At 37.9% G+C, this 25,150-nt stretch overlaps 1 non-coding gene across 1 annotated transcript; it reads right to left on the bottom strand.

The window, feature by feature from the left end:
• Positions 1-21,804: 21,804 nt before the first annotated feature.
• LOC150019095 (small nucleolar RNA SNORA22) lies at positions 21,805-21,938 on the bottom strand. The gene has a single exon (XR_016509526.1). It is a non-coding gene; the product is annotated as a small nucleolar RNA SNORA22 (small nucleolar RNA).
• Between the last annotated feature and the right edge of the window lie 3,212 nt (positions 21,939-25,150).

Raw genomic sequence — 25,150 nt, forward strand, 5'->3', positions numbered from 1 at the left:
CAACAACAAAAAAAATCTGAAATATAACCAGACAGCATAAACAAACGATATCAAAGGTCCCCCAAGAACATCAGGCTCAGGAGATCGAAGAGACTGCACCACTGAAACCTCCAGATCTACCATAAAAAATCTCATACCACAAAGGTGGGAAGGCAAAGCAGACAAATCCAAATAACAAAAACAAACAAGAAGAATCCAACATGGTAAGACGCAGAAACAACCTCTCAATGAAAAGAAAAGAGGAATCCCCAGAAAGAGAGGTAGATGGAATAGACATAGCCCAAATGTCAGACATGGAATTCAAAACGATGGTGGTGAAGAAGCTCAATATGCTCGAAAACCTCAAAAACAACTATGACAACCTCCAAGGAAGTTACCAACAGCTCCAAGAAAATTACAGGGAACTTGCAGAGAACTACACCAGCATAAAAAATGACATAGAAACTATCAACAAGAACCAGGAAGAATGAAGAATGCAATCTCTGAATTGAGAAACACAGTAGAATCAGTGAAAAGCAGACTAAACGAAGCAGAGGATCGGATTAGTGAGTTAGAGGATAATGTAGGTAATAATTCTCAAATGCTACAGCAAAATGAAAAAAGATTGAAAAAATATGAACAAGATGTAAGGGAATTACAGGATAGCATTAGAAAAATAATTTAAGGATCATAGGAATACGAGAGGGAGAAGAAAAGGAGCATGGAATTGAAAATCTGATAGGAGAAATAGTGACAGAAAATTTTCCGAACCTGATGAGAGAAAAAGCTATGCAAGTCCAAGAAGCACTGAGAGTTCCAATAAAGAGGAACCCCCAAAAACCCACTCCAAGGCACATCATAGTTAAAATGGCAACATTCCAAGACAAAGAGAGAATCCTAAAAGCAGCAAGAGAAAAACAGCAAATAACTTACAAGGGAGCTCCAATAAGGCTATCGACCGATTTCTCAACAGACACATTACAAGCCAGAAGGGAATGGTCAAAAATATTTCAAGCAATTAAAAACAAAGGCCTACAACCAAGAATACTCTACCCAGCAAGGCTCTCATTCAAAATAGAAGGTGAAATAAGGAGTTTCTCAGACAAAGGAAGACTAAAAGAATACATCTCCACCAAATCAGCATTGCAAGACACGCTAAAGGGAATATTCTAAGAAAAAATTAAGAGAAAAAAACAAAAAAAGAGTAGAGGAACAGAGATACAAAAGTGAAATGAATAAATACATGTCAATAATAACCTTAATTGTAAATGGTTTAAATGCTCCCATTAAAAGACATAGGGTAACGGAATGGATAAGAAAACAGGACCCACATATTTGCTGTCTACAAGAAACACACCTCAAAACAAAAGATTTACATAGACCGAAAGTAAAGGGATATAAAAAAATATTCCAGGACTTCCGGCCAAGATGGAGGCTTAGACGGACACGCTAGGTCTCCCTCTACAACTATAGAGGAATACAACTACTTCAAAACAAAGGATAACTAGAAATTCCAGAAAATAAAACTACACGGAAGTCCAACATATGAAGTTATAAACCAGCGGTGCCATTTGGGCAGGTAAGAGTTAAAGAGGGCAGTGCTGTTTGCGGTCGCACCCGGAGCTGCGGGCAGCGAGGAATCCCGGCTGCGCAAGCCCCTGGCGGTGTGCGACCCCGGCGAGGAGTCCCAGCTATGCAAGCCCCTGGCGGTGCGCGACCCCGGCGAGGAATCGCGGCGGCCAAGCCCCTGGCGGTGCGCGACTCTGGTGCTGGGGAGAGCAGCCGCCACATCGCCTTGAACAGTGAGGCCCAGGGGGGCGGGAGGACGGATCCCGGTCTCCTAGCTGAATAACTGTGTGAATCCATCTTGGACCCCCGCCCCCAAAGAAAGCACCACAGGGCTGCGAAATAGGTCGCGGACAGGCAGGCGCCGGTCGCTAATTTGTGACGCGTACACAGGCACTGCCCCCGACAGCCAGCCCAAGAAAACAAAACGCATCTGTCAAAATGAGGCAGGCAACTATAGAAATACCGGTAACACAACTCACCAGGCAGCAGATAGAGAACCTGACAGATGAACAGATAAGAAACCTGTCAGAGGCTCAGTTCTGGGCCATTGTTATCAGGTGGCTTACAGAATTCACAAAAGAGCAGGAAAAAGATATGAAAGAAATGAAAAACTTTCATAACAAAAGGAACAAAACCGCATATGAGACAGAAGGAAAGGAAATAAAATCCAGAGTTCATTTCAACAAACTGGAATATGGAGAAGGAACAAGCAGTCAACCAATGCAGCGAGAGGAAATGGGAAGCAACAATGAAAGGATCAGAAACCTCTGGGACAGCTATAAAAGGCCCAACATAAGAATCATTGGTTTGCCAGAGAATGAGGAAGATGAACTAGAACTTGAAAAATTGAGTGAAAATAAAATAAAGGAGAACTTCCCAGACTTGGGGAAGGGAATAGACCTGCAGGTCCAGGAAGCAAGGAGAGTTCCCAAGAGACTGGACCCAGGGAGAACCACTCCAAGACACATTATAATCAAAATGTCAAAAATTAAAGATAAAGAGAGAATCTTAAAAGCAGCAAGAGAGAAGAAAAGAATTATGTACAAAGGGGTCCCAATTAGACTATCAGCTGACTTCTCAAGGGAAACCCTACAGGCAAGAAGAGACTGGCAAGAAATATTCAAAGTAATGAAAATCCAAAACCTACAACCACGAATACTCTATCCAGCGAAATTGTCATTCAGAATAGAAGGACAGAGAAAGTGTTTCCAGGACAAAATAAAACTGAAAGAGTTCATTAGATCCAAACCACTGTTATATGAGATGTTAAAGGGACTGGTTTAAAAAAAAAAACAGAAGCTAGGGAGATGAAACAAAGGCAAACTAAATAGGCAACGAGAGTGGAAGAGGAACTGTGGGTACGGGAAGCATATTGGGGGGAGGTCAACAGGGAGGGGGAATGGGGAAAGGGAGGGAGATGATATAGGAATTGGGGATCAAGGTAGGAGGGAATGGAATAGACGGAGAGAGGTTGGGAGGAACTGTATGCACAACTAATGGACATAATCTAAAAGGGGGGGACAACTGGAGGGAGGGGGCCACCGGGTGGAGGGGAGCAGAGGGAAGGGAAATTGGCACAAATGTAATAATTTAATCAATAAAACACATTAAATCTGAAAAAAAAATAAAAGAAAAAGAAAAAAAAATATTCCAATAAATGGACCTGAAAAAAAAGCTGGGGTAGCAGTCCTCATATCAGACAAAACGGATTTCAAAGCAAGGGCAATAAAAAGAGACAAAGAAGGACATTTCATAATACTTAAATGAACGATTCATCAAGAAGATATAACACTGATAAACATATATGCACCCAACATAGGAGCACCCAAATCATAAAGCAAATACTAGAAGACCACAAGGATAGTAACAACAACACACTCATAGTAGGGGACCTCAACACTCCATTATCAACAATAGACAGATCATCCAAGCAAAGAAGCACCAAGGATATACAGGCAGTGAACAACACACTAAACTGCATGGACTTAACTGATATATATAGAACTTTTCACCCCAAAGAAGCAAAATATACATTCTTTTCAAAGGCACATGGGACATTTTCAAAGATAGACGACATGATAGGACACAAAACAAGCCTCAACAAATTCAAGAAAATTGAAATCATATCAAGCATCTTTTCAGACCACAATGCCTTGAAACTAAAAATCAACCTCAGGGAAAAATATCAAAGACACCGAAACTCATGGAGAATGAATAACATGCTCTTAAATAACGAATGGGTTAACAATGACATCAAAGAGGAAATCAAGAAATTTCTAGAAACTAATGACAATGAACACACAACAGCCCAAAACCTACGGGACACAGCAAAAGCAGTCCTAAGAGGGTAGTTCATAGCAATACAGGCATATCTGAAAAGGCTAGAAGAATCTCAAATAAAAAACCTAACCATAAAGCAACAAGAACTAGAACAGCAACAACAAACAAAGCCTAGGGCAAAAAGAAGAAAGGAAATCATCAAGATCAAAGCAGAGTTAAACGACATAGAAACGAAATGAACAATCCAAAAAATCAACAAAACGAGGAGCTGGTTCTTTGAAAAAATAAACAAAATTGACAAACCTCTAGCCAGGCTCATTAAGAAAAGAAGAGAGAAGACCCAAATAAACAAAATCAGAAATGTAAGAGGAGAAATCACGACTGATACCTCAGAAATACAATTATAATAAATTACTACAAACAACTATATGGCAAGAAATTTGACAACCTAGTAGAAATGGAGAGATTTCTAGAAACATATAACCTTCCAAAACTGAATCAAGAAGAAGTAGAAAGTCTCAACAGACCAATAACAAAGAAGGAAATTGAAACAGTAATCCAAAATCTCCCTGAACACAAAAGCCCTGGACCGGATGGCTTCACAGCCGAATTTTACAAAACATTTAGGGAAGAACTAACTCCTACCCTCCTCAAACTATTCCAGAAAATCCAAGAAGAGGGAAAAATCCCAAACTCTTTCTATGAAACCAGTATTACCCTAATCCCAAAACCAGGTCAGGACACAGCAAAGAAAGAAACCTACAGGCCAATATCACTGATGAACATAGATGCTAAAATCCTCAATAAAATTTTGGCAAACAGGATCCAACAATACATCAAAAAGATTATACACCATGATCAAGTGGGATTCATCCCAGGGATGCAAGGATGGTTTAATATTCGCAAATCAATAAATATAATACATCACCTAAACAAAATGAAAGACAAAAATCACATGATCATATCTATAGATGCAGAAAAAGCATTTGATAAAGTACAACACCCATTTATGATGAAAACACTCAGCAAAATGGGAATAGAGGGAGCATACCTTAACATCATTAAGGCTATATATGAGAAGCCTGAAGCCAACATCATACTCAATGGACAAAAACTGAAAGCATTTCCCTCTGAAATCAGGAACTAGACAAGGCTGTCCACTCTCCCCACTTCTATTCAACATAGTGTTGGAAGTCCTAGCCACAGTAATCAGACAAGAAAAAGAAATAAAAAGCATCCAAATTGGGAAAGAAGAAGTAAAACTATCACTATTTGCAGACGACATGATAGTATACCTAGAAAACCTTATAAACTCCACTAAAAGTCTACTTGATATAATAAGTGAATTTAGCAAAATAGCAGGGTATAAAATAAACACACAGAAATCTAAGGCATTTTTCTACACCAACAATAAAATCTCAGAGACAGAAGCAAAAAAGAAAATACCATTTACTATAGCAACAAGAAAAATAAAGTACCTAGGAATTAACTTAACCAAAGAGATAAAAGACCTGTACACTGAAAATTATGCAACATTGAAGAAAGAAATTAAGGAAGATACAAATAAATGAAGGCAAATACCATGTTCTTGGATGGGAAGAATCAACATCATCAAAATGGCCATACTACCCAAAGCAATTTACAAATTCAATGCAATCCCTATTAAAATACCAATGACATATTTCACTGACCTAGAACAAATACTCCAAAAATTCATATGGAACCAAAAAAGTCCCCGAATAGCAAAAGCAATCTTGAAAGAGAAGAACACAGCAGGAGGAATCACGATACCAGACATCAAACAATACTACAAAGCCACTGTGATCAAAACAGTCTGGTACTGACATAAGAAAAGACATATAGATCAGTGGAACAGAATTGAAAACCCAGAAATAAACCCAGGCCTCTATGGTCAACTAATCTTTGATAAAGGAGGAAGGAACATAAAATAGAGTGAGAAGAGCCTCTTTAACAAATGGTGCTGGGAGAACTGGACAGGGACGTGCAAAAAAATGAAACTAGACCACCAACTTACACCACACACGAGAATAAACTCAAGATGTATTACAGACTTAAATATAAGCTGTGATACCATAAAAGACCTAGAGGAAAACATAGGCAGGAAAATTTCAGATATCACACGTAACAATATCTTCACGGATACATCTCCCAAGGCAAGAGAAATGAAGGAAAAAATAAACAAATGGGACTACATCAAACTAAAAAGTTTCTGCTCAGCAAAAGAAAACATCAGCAAGATGAAAAGGAAACCAACCATATGGGAAAACATATTTTCCAATGATATCACAGACAGGGGACTGATCTCCAAAATATATAAAGAGCTTATACGACTCAACATCAAGAAAACAAACAACCCAATTAAAAAATGGGCAAAGGACCTGAACAAACACTTCTCTGAAGAGGACATACAGAAGGTCCATAGACACATGAAAAAATGCTCAACATCATGGCCATCAGAGAGATGCAAGTAAAAACCACAATGAGATACCACTTTACACCTGTCCGAATGGCCATCATCAACAAATCAACAAACAACAAATGCTGGCGAGGATGTGGAGAAACAGGAACCCTACTGCACTGTTGGTGGGAATGCAGACTGGTGCAGCCACTATGGAAAACAGTATGGAATTACCTCAAAAAACTAAAAATGGAACTGCCATTTGAACCAGTGATTCCACTGCTAGGATTATACCCAAAAAATCCTGAAACCCTAATTCAAGAGAACTTATGCACCCCTATGTTCATAGTATCCCTGTTTACAATAGCTAAGTGCTGGAAACAGCCTAGGTGCCCGTCTGTAGATGAGTGGATCAAAAAACCGTGGTACATCTACACAATGGAATACTATGTAGCAGAAAGAAAGAAGGAACTCCTGCCATTTACGACAACATGGATGGAATAGAGAGAATTATGCTTAGTGAAATAAGCCAGGCAAAGAAAGCAAAATACCATATGATATCACCCAATACAGGAAACTAATGAACAACACAAACAAATGAACTAAATAGGCAAAGACTAGAATAGTAGTCAGTAGGGGGGAGGGGGGAGGGAGAGAAGGGGGATAAGTAAGGGAACGGTCAGGTCAAGGAACGTATATGAATGACTCATGGACATGGACAACGGGGAGGGATATAATTGTGGGAGAAGGGATGGGCTGGGAGGGGGGAGCAATGAGGGAAAAATGGGACAACTGTAATTGAATAACAAAAAATAAAGTTAAAAAAAAAAGTGTAAACCGTCTTGACCCAGTATTTCTACTCCTGGTAATAAACCCTAAGAATCCCAAATCACCAATTAAAAGAACTTATGCACCCCTATGTTAATAGTGATTTTATTTACAATAGTCAAGTGCTGGAAACAGCCTAAGTTCCCATGAGTAAATGAGTGGATAAAAAAACTGTGGTACATTTACACAATGGAATATTATGCAGCAGAAAGAAAGCAGGAACATCTACCTTTTGTAACAGAATGAATGGAACTGGAGAATATGATGCTGAGTGAAATAAGCCAGTCAATGAAAGAGAAATACCATATGATCTCACCTGTGAGAACCTAATGAACTAAATGAACTAATGAACAAACTAGAATGGCAAGCAAGAAAACATGGAACAAACTAAAAGTAACAAGAGGGGAAGAGAGAGGGGGATAATAGTGGAAAGGCAAATAACAGGTATGAAATGTATGAATGATCCATGGACATGAAAAACAGTGTGGGAATTGACTATAGGAGCAGGGGCTGGGGTATGCAGAGGAGGGAAAAGTTGGGAAAATTGTGACAACTGTAACAGAATAACATAAAAATGATTTAATAAGAAAAGCAAAAAAAAATGATAAAAAGACAACAAAAGACAAATGTTAATAATGATGTGAAGAAGAAAAAAGCCATATGCACCTTTGGTGGGACTGAAAATTAGTGCTGCCACTGTGAAATCCACATAGAAGTTCTTCAAAAAGGTAAAAGAAATGAGTTCTGCCCTGGCTGGTGTGGTTCAGTGGACTGAGTGCCAACCTGTGAGCCAAAAGATCCCTGGTTCAATTCCCAGTCAGAGCACATGCCTGGGTTACAGGCCAGGTCCCCAGTTGGGGGCATGCGAGAGGCAACTGATTGTTTCTCTGCCACATTGCTGTTTCTCTCCCTCTCTCCCTTCCTTCCCTCTTCTTAAAAATAAATAAAAATTTTCTTTTTAAAAAAAAAAACTCTATATGACCTAACAATTTTATTTTAGGGTATTTCTCTAAAGTAAATAAAAATTGCTATCTTGAAAATATAAATACCAGAAATGATATTCTGACCCCATGTTCATTGCAGTACTATTTACAATAGCCAAGACATTGAAACTACCTAGATGTCCATTGATGAATAAGTTGATAAAGAAAATGTAGTGTATATAATAACAATAACAATCCACGCTCAGTGGATGGAGCGTCGGCCTGCGAGCTAAGTGTCGCTGGTTCGATCTTCCAGTCAGGGCACATCAGAGAAGGAAAACTCTGACTCCAAAAAACCTCCGCTGCCTTGCGGCATACCTCTTCAGGGGAAAGGCTAAGGGAGTAATCCCCGACAGAAAATCCGGAGCCGGAGTCCCTAAGGCGGTTTGACGTTGTAGTCAACACCGGCAACTCCTGCGGCGCACCTGAAGCCAAGCTGTATTGACTCCGTCTTTCCCTTGGACCCTTCAGCTGCGAAGAGAGGGGGGGTCTGCTGCATGGGCAACAGCAGACCCTCCATATCACCCTGCCCAGGCTCTGTAGCTTCAGCTTCACTGGAGAGGACACTCCAGCGTCATCACAAGATGTCAGTTCAACACGGGAGGAGACAGATACCGTGTCACTCCTGAGTTGGACTGCACAGCCATTCTCGGCGGTGCAGATAGACTCTTAAGAAGCTACACCATCGTCTCTCGAGACGGACAGCTGCCAACCATAGTATATAATATTCAGCCTTAAAAGAAATCTTGTCATTTCTATATCATGAATAAACTTTAAGTGTATTATGTTAAGTGGAATAAATCAGACAAAGAAAGACAAATACTATATGATCTCACTTATCTGTAGAATCTAAAAAATAAATGAAACTGAAACATAGAGAGAACAGGTTGGTAATTGCCAGAAGCAAATGTGGGGAATGGCTGAAGTGGGTGAAGGCAGTCAAAAGGTACAAATTTCCTGTTAAAAGATAAATAAGTCTTAGGAATGTAATGTACAGCATGGTGACTATAGTTAATAATATTGTATTGTACATCTGAAATATGGTAAAAGAATAGGTTTTAAAAGTTATCATCACAAGAAAAATTGAAACTATTTGTGATGATAGATGTTGCAGTGATCATTCATATATATATATGTATATATATATGAAGTTAATATATGTCAAATCATTATGTCGTACACCTGAAGCTAGGTTATATGTTAATTATATCTCAATTCAAAAAAGAAAAGAATTGGGGAAGCGTTAAGACATGATAGGTGAGAATATCAGTAGAACAAGATAGGAGGAGGGGGCATCCAGAGTGAATGATTCAGCACCATCCAAGACATATGGGCCCAAGGAATTGGGAAGAGATCAGCAGAGGATGCTGAGAAGCTGGTACATCAGGTGATGAACTGTGGAATTGTCAATAAGGCTGAAAAGGAAAATCTAGGGATAGACTAGAGGAATTCATATCCTAGATAAGGAAGTTGGACTTTTCCTTAAGACTAGATAAAAAATGTCAAATTAGAAAACATTTGCTTCTTTCTAACTATCCACCTTTTTGAAAGTAAGAAAACTGTAAACAAAGACATTAACAACCATTCAGTCCTTTATTTATCAAATCCATATAATTTTTGAGAGAAAAAATTAATTTCTACTATGTGATACAATGGCCTAGGAATCAGTAGAACCAAGTTCTAACTGATTACTTAAATTTTAAAGTTTTCTTTTATTTTTGCAGTCATGCTATAATATATTAATATATGTACGGGATTGTAATACAATACAAAAAGGTAAAAACAGGTATATTTTGATTTAATTTTCTTATTAAAATTTAACTAACCATTATATCACATCTAAAGGACAGTTAATTTTTACTAATATACAGGAATTAGGAAACTATAAGAATAAAATAAATAAAAACAACCATAAAAGAGTCATTATAATAACTAGAAATATCTTAGAGCTGCCAACATCATACAATTCCTTCACAAAATCCTTTCACTTATGTGTTAGAAACCTCAAGAACAATTAGAAAAGTATGTTTTTTTTTAAGCTGCCAAGAAACTCACCATTCAATATGTAATTCACTCAACATCTTATTTGAAGGAGCCAGTGTTTATACACAGGATGAATTGAATTCCTAATAACATCTGGCATGAGCACTGGTCTCAGTCCTCACCATAACAGCATTATATTCATAGTCAGAATAACAGCTAAATGGATGGATGGAGCTTGTCTCTAAAGGGGTAGATTCATGACTACAGCCTAATAAATCAGAATGTTATAACCTCTGGTCACATACAACCTGGCCTGTAGCTCTTTATAAACGGTATCCAGGGATACAAAGTAAATTCCTGTTGTCAGTTCTAATGGTGAAGGATTCTGGCTTTTAACTTATTGGGAAAGCAAAGTAAAATTTCCATTCCAATAATCTGGATCAAAACACTTCCATATCACTGTGATCAACTTATTCTGTCACTTAATTAAACCTAAAGCATTGCAAACTGTGTAAGTAAGCAAAAGCAAGACTACATCTTTAACCTTGAAAACCAGTCCTTATGACAAAATATCTTACTAAGTTGGTTAAGTTCTAGGACATGCATTACAAGAGATTTTCTCTAAGTTTTTTCAATAAGAATTAAAGTAAATGACAAACAAAGCCACAATTAAGAGTTATAAGAGAAATTGAAATGTAAGAGCAAATTCATACAAAGTTATAAAAAGTAGGATTCTTAGCACAGAAGCTCTCCCACACAAAGAAAAAAAATCCAAGATCTGTGAAATTCAATAGCAAAATAACTCATTATTTTAATTTTTCTTTAAACTTGAAAAGTTAACTATGTATTTTCTGAGTTGAAGGATCTTGGGTGTTGGAAAGAAATATTAATTTATTATTTAAAAGTGTGAAACTTTATTCATTTTCTAGTATATCTTTTTCCTTTGCTTCACTATATTCAATCTTTAGCAAAGCCCAGAATAAGTCAAAGTACTACAATATTATGTGGCCTTTGATAATGACTACCCATAACACTTAGTTGTATCTAAAATTAACATTTGGTCATAATAGAGAAATGATCTTGTGACTCACACACTGTCAAAATTTAGACCACCCTGTTTCTACAAAATTATATAAGGATAAGTACAAATGAGCTGATGTTCACAAACATCTGCAGGTGCCTACTGTTCATGTACACTGGGTGAATATCCTACACTGTCATACACTTTTTATTAAGAGTCTTGAAAACACGATGAAATATGCCTAAAGAGAGTAGATGTTTCCTAAAAAATGTAAAGACAGCACACTTTCAAGGAGACAAGCTGGAATACATGGCATAATGACTGCTTTCTCCAGCACAGTACACAATGTGAACTCTGTATTTTAAAGCACTGAAACTATAATCTGGATATTTTTATATTAAGTTACAGTAGTTTTATCAGTAAGAAAATTATTCAGGAAGTATTGTACAATTGTTATGTATTTGTAGAATAAACTTGAGGGTTTTAGCATCCTGCAAGTTGCTCTATAACATGTGTACTGAAAAACAGAGAGAGAGAGAGATATCTACTAATTATTTTCCAATGAGTTAAAATTACTCAATATCTAGTCAATACTGACTATGAAAAATGACGGCTACACTGGCATAACAACTTCAAAACTATACTTTGATTTTTGTCTCAGCTGGTAAAGCCAGAGAATTTTAAAGATTTTTAAAGCATTAAATAGATGATAAAATTTGTGCGAGATTTTACAACTAACATAAAAGAAATTATACACATTATTCATTAAAATGTTCTGAAAGCATTTTATCCACCAGAACTCAATTGTTTTTATTAAAAGTTTATAAATAAAGCACCATCAGCATTATTAAAATGTTCTAAAGTTTTTATAGCTTTGTATTCAACTGCAAATACCATGATATCAGAATAAGTGCTCTGTATGAAAGGTAAAATATTGTAAATTTTTAAGGTAAAGGGATAAAGTTGTTAGGAAGGAGAAACCTTTATATTGTTTTTTATTTTAATTTTTCTGTTGTCCTTTTTTATTGTTTGTTCAATTAGAGCTGTCCCAATTTTTTCCCTTTGACCCCCTCCACACAGTCCATTTCTCTCTCCCACAGTCAATTTCTTCTCCATTGTCCATGTCCATGAGTCATTCATACACATCCTTTGACTAATCCCTTCCATTTTTTTTCTCCATTCCTACCTCCCACCTCCCCTTGTAGAGCTATCAGTCTGTTCCATAGTTCCATGTCTCTGGTTCTGTTTCTCTCAGTTTAATTTGTTCATTAGATTCCAGTTATGTGATGTCATATGGTACTTGTCTTTTGCTGATTGGCTCATTTCACTTAGCATAATAGTCTCCAGTTCCATCCATGCTCTTGTGAAAGATAGGAATTCCATCTTTCTTTCTGCTGTGTAGTATTCCATTGTGTAAATATACCAGTTTTTTTAATCCTCTCACTTACTGATGGGCACTTGGGCTGTTTCCAACACTTAGTTATTGTAAATAGCACTGCTATGAACATAGAGGTGCATAGGTTCTTTTGAATTGGTGTTTCAGGATTCTTAGGGTATATTCCCAGCAGTGGAATCACTGGGTCATACGACAGTCCAGTTTTTAATTTTTTGAGAGAATTCCGTATTGTTTTCCACAGTGGCTTCACCAGTTGGCACTGCCACCAACAGTGCACTCAGATTCCCTTTTCTCCACATTCATGCAAGAACGTGTTTGTTGATTTATTATGTTAGCTATTCAGAATGGTGTGAGGTAATATATGTTTGTGGTTTTACTTATTTTTAATTTTATTTTTTATATTTATTGTTGTTCTAGTACAGTTGTCCCAATATTTTCCCCACTTCTCTCCACTGCCCTGCCCTCAACCCATGCTCGCATAGTCAATCCCTACTCTGTTGCCCATGTCCAGGAATCATTTATACTAGTTCCTTGACTATACCTATCAACTTCTTTCCCTCTTCGTCCCCTTCCTCTTCCCTCTGGTCACTGTCAGTGTATTCCTTCTTTCCATGCTTCTGGTTTTATTTTGCTTGTTTGTTTGCTTTGTTTATTAGGATCCTATTGTAGGTGAGATTATATAATATTTGTCTTCTGCCACTTGGCTTATTTCACTTAGAGTAATACTCTCTATTTGCACTCATGCTGTTGCCAAGGGTAGGAGTTCCTTCTTTTCTTCTTCTGTGTAGTATTCCATTGTGTAAATCTACTACTGTTTTTTGACCCACTCATCTACTGATGAACACTTAGGCTGTTTCCAGCACTTGGCTATTGTAAATAATGCTGCTATGAACATAGAGGTGCATAGGCTCTTTTGAAGTGGTGTTTCAGGATTCTTTGGTTATAATACCAGTCTGCATTTTCACCAACAGTGCACTAAGGTTTACTTTTCTCTGCAAACTCACCAAAACTTGTTTGTTGATTTTTTAAAAGTATATTTTATTGATTATATTGTTACAATAGTTCCAATTTTTCCCCTTTACTCCCCTCCACCCAGCACCCCCTTCCCCTAGCAATTCCCCCAACAAGTCCGTGTCCATGGTTTGTACAACAAGCTCTCCCACTTCACCCTCTCATATATTCTTCTTCTTCTTTTTAAATAAATAAATAAATAAATAAATATTTTAACAATAAAAAGTAACAATCCCTCCCTCTTGGATATTAAGACCCTTTATAATCTTATAAAAGACAATGGGCGAAAGTCTCAAGCTCCTCTAGCTGCTTCAAGCTGGACATGGTCATCATCCTACCTACCCTTGGGTTCAGACATCCCTAATAAGAGTGGGGGTGCGGAGGGGAGGGTTGCATTCCCACATGAGGAAGGATCATGCAGACTCTAGGTCAGTTGGCTGTCCCCGGACAACGGCGTGCCTGGTTAAACAGGCTGTCATCCTTGTTGTATTCTGGGGGCAACAGATTTGGCAACAGGGTTAAAAGACATCATTCACTCCATAACCACTAGATGAGAAAAGGCAGAGATTAATTTTTCAATGTTCCACATTAGGGAAAAAAAAAGGGGGGCTTTTTGGAGGAAGGTGTGCCAGGCACATCTCACCTGTCCAAAACCCTTTTGCCCATTATACTTAGTTTGGACTGAGGGAAATATTTTAGGTTTCCCCCCTCTTAGGCCTCTGGGCTCTTTCTGTCCAAGCCTTTAGGACAGAAAAGAGAAACCAGTTTTAAAGTGAAGCCCACAGACCACCCCATTCTTCACCAACCCAGCCACTTAGTTCAGTCAAACCATTGAGTCTCAGGAGGCAGCTATGCAGACAGGATTAAGTGAGGCCTATACATACATACAATCACTCAGGTAATGAGATTATAGGCTTATGCCCTTTGAAAACAGAAAACACATGTTAATTTATGTAAAATAACCCACATACAAGTCTCTAAATCTGTAGGACTGCCTTATCGGAAAGACAGCCAGTTGCAAGGTATTTGACATTCTTCTTGCCTGTAACTTAAATATCTTTGATGATACCACAGACATAGTTTAACTTTCAAGTGAAAACATATTTTAAATGAAAAGAGACTTTAAAGACCGTTAGCTGCACTGCTTTATGGTCTACCACTGAGCATTGTGATTTTCCTTGAATAATGATTTTTCTCCCTAAGATTACCCTCCTTGTCATTAAAGGGACTGCATTAAGTCCACTTTTAATTTATCCTGTTCATTTGCATAAACACAACAAGAGCAGGAAATGATCACTTATGATTTTTAGTTCTGTTTTGCTGGAACTTACCCAAGGAACATTTAGGGTGACCTTCTGTCTGCCCTTCGGGGCACAGAAGCTGAGCCACATACCTGGCATTCAGCCTTGTCTGTACACACCTGTCTTTTCCAAGTCCTTCTGGTTTTCCGTTGTGCCTTAAGGTCCCTTCTAGCCATCTTTCAGGAAAACAACCTTCATTCCTTCCCTGGAAAGATTGCTGTGGACCGCACAACCAACCATGGTACCAGGCCTTTTATTTTGTGGGCTTTTATTACCTTCAAAAGTGATTCCCAGTTTCTCAGGGCTTTTTGGTAACAACCAGAGCCCAAGCATGTTTCCTTTAGGCATGACATTCCGGTCAACGTCTTGGTAAAAAAAAACAACAACAAAAAAAAAACAACCTCTATTAACAACTGGTCTTATTAATTCTATGCAAAGAAACTTATGTCATTACTTACTTCTTTAGAATGCCAAACTCTGGAGGGATCAGATATGGAGAAATTCTTGTCCTTCTAATATTCACTGAACTGGCATTTCCATTCTTCATATTTGTAATGATGGCCATTCTGACAGGTGTGAAGTCATATCTCATTGTGGTTTTAGCTTGCATCTCTCTGATGGCTAGAGTTGTTGAACTTCCTTTCATTAGCCTATGGGCCCTCCAAGTTGGAGAAGTGTCTGTTCAGGTCCTTTGCCCATTTTTTAATTGGATTGTCTGTCTTCTTGGTGTTGAATTGTATAAGTTCTTTATATATTTTGAATATCAAACCCTCATTTGATGTATCATTGGCAAATATGTTCTCCCATACAGTCAGTTCCATTTTCATTTTGATGGTTTCTTTAGATGTGCAGAAACTTTTTAGTTTGATGTAGTTCAATTTGTTTATTCTTTCTTTTTATTCCCTTGCCTTAGGAAATATTGGGGTGAAAATATTGCTATGTTGGATATCTGAAATTTTACTACCAATGTTTTCCTCTAGGACTTTTATGTTGTTATGGGTAACATTTAAGTATTTTATCCATCTTGAATTGATTCTGGTGTATGGTGTAAGTTGCTGGTCTAATTTCATGTACCTGTCCAATTTCTCAAAACCATTTGTTGAAGAGGCTATTTTTACTCCATTTTATGCTCCTGATCCCTTTGTCAAATATTAATTGACTATAGAGACCTGAATTTATTTCCTGGCTCTCTATTCTGTTCCATTGTATTATATGTTTTTCCTTATGCCAGTACCAGACTGTTTTGATTACAGTAACGTTGTAGTGTGGTTTAATATCAGGTATTGTGATCTCTCCAACCTGGTTCTTCTTTCTCAGGATTGCTGACATTATTTGGGTGTTTTTTGTTTTTTTGTTTTTTTTTTTTGTTCCATGTAAATATTCACAATATTTGTTCTAGAGCTGTAAAATATGCCATTGGTATTTTAATAGTAATTGTGTTGAATCTATAGGTTGCTTTGAGTAGTATAGACATTTTAATGATGTTAATTATTCCAATCCATGAACACAGTATATGTTCCATTTATATATATCTTCCTCAAATTTTTTCTTCACTGTTCTATAGTTTTTTGAGTACAGGCCTTTTACATCCTTGGTTAAGTTTATCCTAGGTACTTCATATTCCTTGCTAAATTGTTTTTTTTCTGATAATTCATTGTTGGTGAATAAGAATGCTATTGATTTCTGAATATTGGTTTTGTATCCTGCTACTGTGCTGAATTCATTTACTGGTTGTGTATTTTTTGGTGGAGACTAGCATTTTCTATGTATACTATCTTGTCTTAGAACAATGACAGTTTTACTTCCTCCTTTCTACTTTGGATGCCTTTATTTTTCTTGTCTAATTGCCATGGCTTGAACTTCCAGTACTATGTAGAATAAGAGTGGTGAAAGCAGGCACATTTGTCTTCTTCCTGATCTTAAACGAAAAGCGTTTAGTTTTTGCTCATTGAGTATGATGTTGGCAGTAGGTTTCTCGTATACTGTATGACCTTTATTATGTTGAGGTGTGCTCCATCTCTTTCAACTTTGCTAAGTGCTTTTATCATAATTGGATGCTGGATTTTATCAAATGCTTTTCAGCATTCTTTGATATAATCATGTGATTTTTGTCTTTCATTTTGTTTATCTCTTGTGTTATGTTTATTGACTTGTGCATGATATACCAACCTTGAATTCCTGGGATAATTACCAAATGATTTAGTACATGATGTATTACTGGATACAGATTGCCGATATTTTGCTGAGGATTTTAGCATCTATGTTCATCACAGATATTGGCCTGTAATTTTCTTTGTTGTGTTTTTAACTGGTTTTGGAATTAGAATAATACTGGCCTCATAAAAATAATTTTGGAGTCTTTCTTTTTCTTGATTTTATTGGAATAGTCTGAGAAGGATATGAGTTAGTTTTGTTTTTGAATGTTTGGTAAAATTTGCCTGTGAAGCCATACTGTCCAGGACTTTTCTGTGCAGGAGTTTTTTGATTACTGCTTCAAATTTGTTAGTTATCAGTCTATTCAGGCTTTCTGCTTCATCTTGATTCAGTGTTGAGGGGTTGTAAGATTCCAGAAATTCCTATTATGCCCAGGTTGTCCAGGTTTTTGGCTTATAGTTCTTAATAGTAATTTCTTACAATCCTTTGGGGTTTTTTTTTTTTTTTTTTTTTTTTTTTTTTTTTTTGTGTGTGTGTGTGTGTGTGTGTGGTACTGGTACTCTTTCATTTCTGATTTTATTTCTTTAGGTCTTCGCTTTTTTTCTTGATGTGTCTGGTTACAAGTTCAATATTTTTGAAATATTTCAAAGAACAAGATCCTGACTTTATTTATTCTTTGGATATTTTTTAGTCTCTGTGTCACTTAATTCTGATCTGATCGTTTTTTTTTAATATGCTTTATTTTTTATGCTATTACAGTTGCCTCAATTTCTTTTACCTTTGTTTCCTTCCACCCAGTGACACCCCTTCCTCCAGTTGTCCCCCCTTCTTAGTCCATGCCCATTGGTTGTCCATATAGTTCTTCTGAACATCTTCCTATCTACTCCACTCCCTCCTACTATGCTTTGTAACTCTTGTACCATCTCCCTCCCTTTCCCCCCTTACCCCTCCACGCTGACCTCCCTCCCAAATGTCCCACATACCTATAATTCTTTTCCCACTCTAATTTACTACTTAGTCTGCCTTTGTTTCAATTCCCTAGCTTCTGTTGTTGATTGTTGTGATACAGTTTTCATTTTAATGTTTATAGTTTTGATCCTCTTTCTCCTAAAAAAGTCCCTTTAACATTTCATATAACAGTGGTTTGGATCTGATAAACTCCATCAATTTTACTTTGCCCTGAAAGCACGTTCTCTGCCCTTCTATTCTTAATGACAGCTTCACTGGATAGAGTAATCGTAGTTGTAGGTTTTTGCTTTTCATTACTTTGAATATTTCTTGCCGGTTCCTCTTGCCTGCAGAGTTTCTTTTGAGAAATTAGCTGATAGTCTTAATGGGACCCCTTTGTTTGTTATTCTCTTCTTCTCTTTTGCTTCTTTTAAGATTCTCTCTTTATCCTTAATTTTTGACATTTTGATTATAACGTGTCTTGGTGTGGTTCTCCATGGGTCCAGTTTTTTTGGAACTCTCTGTGCTTCCTGGACCTGTAAGTCTATTTCCTTCCCCAGGTTTCATTATTTTTCACATAATTTTTAAATTTCTAGTTCTTCTTCTTCACTTTCTGGCAGCCCTATGATTCGAATGTTGGCCCGCTTATAGCTGTCTGATAAGTTTCTGAGCCTCTCCTCATTTTCCTCACTTTTCATTTCCTCTTTCTGCACTGGTTGACTGTTTGTTTTTTGCCAATGTTCTAATTGGTTGAGTTGATCCTTGGTTTTCTTTCCCTCACCACTTGTTGTAGTACTTTGTGGTCGAGGGCGCAGAAGTAATTCCAGCAGATAAAATGAGAGACGGTCGGAGGGCTGCCATTTGCTCAGGCAGGATCAGCACTGAGCAGTGCAAGCACCTTCCTTTTATTGGATTTTGCAGATATGCTAATTAACAGGGAGGGTCCAGAAATGAGCTCACAGGCACATCCTGGGAATGATCACAATGTACTTGAAACTTACAACAGAGGAAGTTCAAAAGGTCAACTGAAGAGATGCTTCCTGACAAACAAGTCTATATAGCATTCATAGACAGAAAAACAGGAAAACAGAAATCCAATCACTTACTCTTTGAAAGCTAAGGAATGGATGCACATTCAGAAAGCAATTAAGGTTGAACACCATTTGTACTTAGTTTTGTTTGATTTCCTTATCAACATCAGGGAAGATGGAGTACTCAGCAAGATTCTTTTTAAGTCACAGGATGTCTTTAAGATCCTGAGGCCCAAGCAGTCAGAGACTGTCCAGCTCACTACTCGGATCACTAAGCACCTGGACTGAGAGGCATGTAAACATACCTCAAATAAGAAGTCTTGATTTCCAGCATCAACCACTAGTTTTGTATGTGTTTTTGTTCATTTCAGCAGGACTAGCCTTCATTCCTTCCCTGTTTTGTTTAAGATGCTGTCAGGTCTGTAAGCATTATTATAACCAAAGTTCTGAACTGAGCCTCAGAAAGATTTCCTATCTGCTCCTTCCTTAGATTAGATATTTGTTGTCTGGTCAGCTACGTTTCTGGGATCTCTATCGTGGTCTGTGTCATCCTGACAGGTCTGTGTTTACCTTTGCTTCCCCGGTAGGGATGTCACACCTACTACACTATAGGGGGTGGAGCCCTATACACTCTGCACAACCCAGTGACCTGTCTCACCACGCTGTGGCATTTTCTACAGGGGTGGGGATCCAAGATGGATTCCTGCCGTTCACTCTCCGCTGCAAGACCGGGAGACTCCTCCTCCGTCCCCACCCCCTCTGGGCCTCACAGTCCAAGGCAATGGAGGTCTACCTTCCCCGGATTTGGAATTGCAAGCTGACTGGTCTGGTATGCAGCCGGGGGAGCTCCCCAGGTACTTCTTGCCAACCCCTAAATATGGATGTCTGTGCTTACTGCTGTCCTGCCTCCATCGCTGCTGCTTCCATGGACAGCACAGCTTGAACTCTCCTCCCGGCTTTGCCCCTCCTACCTGTCTGGATGAACACCACTTCTTTTTAACTTCATATATTGGGGTTCCATTTATTTTATGGAACTTCTGATTATTTTCGGTTTTGCAGTAGTTGTATTCCTTTTTACTTGTGGAGGGAGATGGAGTGTGTCAGTCTAGGCCTCCATCTTGGCTGGAAGTCTCCTGTGTTTGTTTACTTCCATGTCCCAGGGAAAGCTGTCACTCCTACTATGTTGTAAGGGGTGGAGCCTTAGGTATTTGTCCTTAATCCATGACCTATTTACCACGTTGTGGCACTGTATGTGGGGGAGTGGTCTGAGAAGGAACAATGCCGCTTGTCCAGCACTCACCCCCTTTTCAGGTACTTCTTCCACTTCTGCACTGGACTGGCACCCGTCTAGCTGCTGCCCTGGCCGTCGTTCCCAGAGTGGGTGGATCTGTGGATGTTCTAGGACCATGGGGGCCTCTAAACAATCAGACTCTGCTGTTTCTGCCTCCATCTTAACCCCCACTGGTTTGCACAGTCAGAAGCAATGAGTCTTGATTTTCCCCAGTGCTGAAACTGTGAGCTGCGCAGTCTGGTGAGGAGCTGGGAACGCTCCCCATGTGTCACTCCTGGCTTTTAAAAATGTGTAACTATGCTTTCTGCTGGCCTGCTGCTGTTGCTTCTGCTCTTGCCACCACACCGTGTACTCTGCTGCAGCTCTGGCACTCCTACCTGTCTGGATAAGTATTTCTTCTTTATGTCTTTGCTGGACTTCCATGCACTTCGATTTTCTGGAACTTCTGGTTGTTTCTAGTTTTGAGGTAGTTGTATTCCTTCTTAGTTGTGGAGGGAGACACAGCATGTCTGTCTATGCCTCCATCTTGGCCGGAAGTCCCTGATCTGGTCTTGATTACTTTCTTCCTTCTACTTGTTGTTCCTCTAGTTCTTTTTTTTTTTATTGTTGTTTTATTACAGTTATTGTAAATTCCCCCCATTGCCGTCCCTCTGTCCCTTCTCTAGTTCTTTAGATGTATGGTTAGGTTGTTTATATGAGATATTTATATCTTCTGTAGATAGGCTGGTATTGCTCTGAACCTCCCTCTCAGGATTGCCTTCGCTTTGTCCCATGGGTTAATATTGCTGTGTGTTCATTTTCATTTGTTTCCAGATACTTCTTGATTTATTTTTTGATCTCATTATTAACCCATTCATTATTTAATAACATGTTATTCAGTCTCCATATACTTGAATGTATTTGAGACCCTTTAGCATCTCTTGCTCTTGCAATGCTAGTTTGGTGGAAATGTGCTCTTTTAGCCTGTTTTTGTCTAGGAGGCTTTTTATTTCACTACCATTTCTAATGAGAGCCTTGCTGGATAGAGTAGTCTTGGTTGCCAGTATTTGTTTTTTATTACTTGGAATAATCTGTGCCATTCCCTTTTGGCGTTTAGAGTTTCTGTTGAGAAATCTGCCAATAGCCTTATCAGAGTTCCTTTATATATTAATATCTGTTTCTTCCTTGCTATCTTTAAGAATTCCGTTTTGCCTTTAAAATTTGCCATTTTAATTATAATCTGTCTTGGATTGGGCCTCTTTCTATTCATGTTGATTTGGAACTGCTGTGCTTCCTGGACTTGTGTGACATTTTCCCACACCTAGTTAGGGAAGTTTTCTGTCATTACTTTTTCAAGCAGGTTTTCTATTTTTTGCTCCTTTTCTACTCTTTCTGGCACTCCTATGATGCGAATGTTTTAATGTTACATGTTGTCCTGAAACGTCCTTAACCAATCCTCATTCTTTTTGAATCTTTTTTTATTTTGTTGCTCTTACTATGTATTTTATTCTACTTGTCCTTCAGCTTACTGATTCAATCCTCTGCTTCATCTAGCCTGCTTTTAATTTCTTCTAGTGTATTCTTTATTTAAGATATTGTATTCTTTATTTCCTATGTCCTTTTTTTTTTTATAATGTGCTGACTTTCTGAATACACTTAAAAGGATAAATAGTCCTTTTAATGCAGAGGAAAAGGACAGACATTGCTCTAGCACAGAGTTAAAGCCAAGGGAACTATAAAGCACACTTGGGTGTTCACTGTGCCATCCTATGTCCTTTTTCATGCTGAGGTAGTTCCCACTAAGTTTCTTATAGCTCCCATAAATTTTCTCACAGTCTTCAATAATTTCCTTCAGCTGCCTTACAACCATTAGTTTTAACTTTGTGTCTGATAGATTGCTTGCCTCAATTTTATTTAGCTCTTTTTATGGCATTCCTCCTTTCTTTTTGGTTGTAGTATTTTTCACTGTCTCACCATTTTATGTGACTCTTTTTGTTTGTTTTTGCATCTCAGATTGCTCTGCTTTGACTGCCTGTCTCATCAGTTGGCTTTTTGTGGTAGAAGTTCTGTTGGACTCAATGATGCAATCTCATTGACCTCCTGAGTTGATGCTCTAGGCATGCCCCTTGCTCATGTTTATGTAGGCTCTGATGTACAGTTATTGATAGCTCATTTTTGATGGGTTCTCCCTACTACTAGAATCACAACTGAGAATCATAACCCAACCCTGACCATGTCTTATGTGCTGATGTACAGGTGCTGTAAAAAGAAAGCAAACTACCTATAAAAACAAAGCCACTTCATCAAAAGTATCCCCCTGCCACATCAGCAATATCAATAACAAATGAGCAAAAATTAGTAAAGGTGGGAAGAGATTAAAACTATTATAATATAGGAAAAAATATGAGATGACTAAAGGAAGAAAAATAATTTTGTGAAGAAAGATGGTATAGAAAAATAATAGTAGGGAATCAAAACAAGGTAAAAGAAAGGAAGAAAATAGAATTGAAAACATAAGTTAAAAAAGGAAAGGAGATCACAAAATGAACTAAAGGGAAGAGTATAATATGAGGCTTGAAATAGAATTTAAAAAATAGTGAACCAATAGGAACAAAACTGAAGAAAAACCACAATAAGGTCAATAACAATGATAGAGGAGCAAAGATTAATGAAGGTAGAAAGAGAATAAGAATATTATAAAAAGACAAAAGACAATATAAGAAGTCTAGAGTAAAGAAAAATAATATTGTGAGGCTAGAGGAAGGAGAAATAATAAGAGTGAGGAATACAATCTAGGCTGAGAAGTGGAAAAAATAAAATTTCAAATTCAAAGAAGCAAGAGCAGGAGCAAGGAAAATTGTGTAAGGCAGGGGTAAACTAACCTATATGACTTGAAAGAAAAAAAGAGTAAACAAATAGGAATAAAATTGAAGAAAAACAGCAATAACTGCAATATTCATGCTAAACAGGCAACAATTAATAAAGGTGAAAAGTAAATAAGGATATTATAAGAAATGAAAAAAGAATGTGAGTTGAATAAAGAAAAGTTTTTGAGATGACGGAAGAGAAATTGCAAGGGTAAGGAATAGGAGCTGGTGTAGAAAGCGGGAACATAAAATTTACAATGAAAATAAGAGGGAAAGAAAAAGTAAAAATGCAGTAAGATAAGGGGGGGGTTACAATGTAAGAACTAAAATAAAATTAAAATAAAGACTATAAATATAAATTCAAAGGATAAAAAATAAAAGACAAAAACAGTAAATTAGTTAGAATACAATTAAAGAAAAATGTTAAAATGCTATGCAAGAGAGAAAATAATGCAAATACCAAAGAATAAGAATGAGTGAAATTTGTCTCAGCAGAATTTGGTGTTTGCCTTCTGTATTCTCCTTCTGGATCCACCTCTGGGTTTTAATCAGCTTAAGATTTAGGGGTGGGTCATTCAACCTCTGGCAGCACCACTTGTATCACTTTCATCTGACTCTAAAGGGATCTTCAGTGGAGATTGGGAGAGTGGGGCCCTCAGGTCTCCCCTGGGAGACACTGTTCAGTCTCCTGGGAAAATTGTGGGTGTATTCCTTTGCCTTTGTGCCACTCATCATGGTCTGTCCCAGCTTATTTCCAATAATTATAGTTTCTGACAAATTGTTTCTAGGGAGGGGCAAATCTGTGTAAGAGGGTCAACTATTTCCTAGGTGGTTTTGATGGCAGTTTTCTGTGAGAATTGAGCCTGAGTGCGGCCCTAATTCCCCCTTGCTGCAATTATTTCTGATCTCCCGGTTTTGCTGGCTTTAGTGGAATAAAGCCCTAGGAACCAGTGTATTTTGTGACCCTGAGAGAACTTCAAAATTGGCCCTTTTGGAGTTTCCCTTCCTTTCTTCTGTGGATATACACTCTGCAGCAGGTTCTTGAGCCTGGCCCGACTGTTCTGCAGAGCTTTCTCATTGAATGTGGTGCTTGCAATTCTATGGGATGTGGGGATGGGCATATCCTGTCCCTTCCAGAGTTTGAACACTGCTGGAGTTGAAAGTTATGTCTGGGTATAAATAATCAGAAGTACTCAATTCCTATTCATCTAATTTTTAGAACACTTTCCTTGCAGCAGACACAGACCCAAACTCCCCATTTGATGTAGTCCCTGCTTGCTACCTGCATTGGCCTGGGGTCCAGAAATTCTTGTGCTGTTCTAAATAGTTTATTTGAATCCTGGTTTCCTTCCCTTCATAGTTGATTCCCTATAATTTTTCATTATTTCACTTATTGTAATCTTCATTTCTTTTTTCTTTTTAGTTTTGATTTTTGGTTTTTCAATTACACTTGTTCCATTTTCCCGCCAATGCCCCCCCACCCAGCACACTCCTTCTCCCGAAATCGTATCCCTCCCCGTTGTCCATGTCCCTGAGTCATTTTTACACATTCCTTGACTAAACGCTTCCCTTACTTATCTCCTTCTCTCCCTCCCCCCTCCCCTCTATTGACTGCTATTCTTCTCCTTGTCCTATTTAGTTAATTTGTTTATGTTGTTCTTTAGTTTCCTGTATTAGGTGATATCATATGGTATTTTTCTTTCTTTGCCTGGCTAACTTCACTGAGAATAAATGTCTCTAGTTCCATCCATGTCATAAATGGCAAAAGTTTCTTCTTCCTCTCTGCTATATAGTATTTCGTTGTGTAAATGTACCACAGTTTTTTGATCCACTCATCTACAGATGGGCACTTAGGCTGTTTCCAGCACTTAGATATTGTAAATAGGGCTGCTATGAACATAGGGGTGCATAAGTTCTTTTGAATTAGAGTTTTAGGATTTTTTGGGTATAATCTAAGCAGTGGAATGGCTGGTTCAAAAGGCAGTTCCATTTTTAGTTTTTAAAGGTAATTCCATATTGTTTTCCATAGTGGCTGCACCAGTCTGCATTCCCACCAACAGTGCAGTAGGGTTCCCATTTCTCCACATCCTCACCAGCACTCATTGTTTAT

This window comes from Furipterus horrens, unplaced genomic scaffold (genome assembly GCF_987537825.1).
Source record: "Furipterus horrens unplaced genomic scaffold, mFurHor1.1.pri manual_scaffold_2, whole genome shotgun sequence".
NCBI lineage: Eukaryota > Metazoa > Chordata > Mammalia > Chiroptera > Furipteridae > Furipterus > Furipterus horrens.